This window comes from Aplysia californica, unplaced genomic scaffold (genome assembly GCF_000002075.1).
Source record: "Aplysia californica isolate F4 #8 unplaced genomic scaffold, AplCal3.0 scaffold00750, whole genome shotgun sequence".
Classification (NCBI taxonomy): Eukaryota; Metazoa; Mollusca; class Gastropoda; order Aplysiida; family Aplysiidae; genus Aplysia; species Aplysia californica.
The window spans coordinates 164,817-165,665 of NW_004798020.1; positions in this window are offsets into that span (position 1 = coordinate 164,817).

An 849-nucleotide genomic window follows, 5' to 3' on the forward strand; every position below is an offset into this window, starting at 1 on the left:
GTAACTATAGAAAAATGAGCAAAATGCAGCATGATTTCCTTCCATTTTAAAATTGATTTTTTCTCAACTTGATTGGTGAACTTGTTCCCTTTTGTTGTTAATGTTATGTTGCTGTTGTTGTTTTTGTTGTTTTTGTTGTTGTAGTTGTTGTTCTTGCTCTTGTTATTGTTGTTCTTGTTGTTGGTGGTTGTTGTTGGTGGTGATGGACTTAAAGATTGTTTTTGGTGATTTTAACGTTGTTTCCTAGTGTATTGTGTATAATAATATATCATAATCGTTGTTGTTATTATTATTATTATTATTATTATTATTATTATTATTATTATTATTATTATTATCATTATTATTATTGGGTGTTTTTAATTATTTTGCTTTTTTGTTTGTGTTTGTTCTGGGGGTTTTCTGGACGATGTTCCAACAGTTGCCAGTAACCTGGCATACTCAGCCGCGGAAAAGTAAGGGCTAATGGATCCCGACAGGCGTCTTTTGTGTTTCTCTGTCCGTCCGCCTCACAGCCCAAAGCAAAGTTTCGGGACCTAATCCTCTCCGCTAACATTCATGCCTCAAACGCTTGATTAGGCCCCAACGAGTAAACGACAAAAGCAGCGCGCCACAAGGGAGAATTTCCTCTCAATCCACCTAAGCACTCTTACGTAGCTTCTCGATCTGAGAACAATGGCTAACGAGTTAAACTGTGTTTCCCTGAGCCGAGCTGAGCTGAGACACCGCCGGCCGGTGCGTGCGATCGAGGGGTGGGGTGGACACTTGGTCGGTATGGTTGAATGTGTCGTTTTAAGATGATGATGATGATGATGATGATGATGATGATGATGATGATGATGATGATGA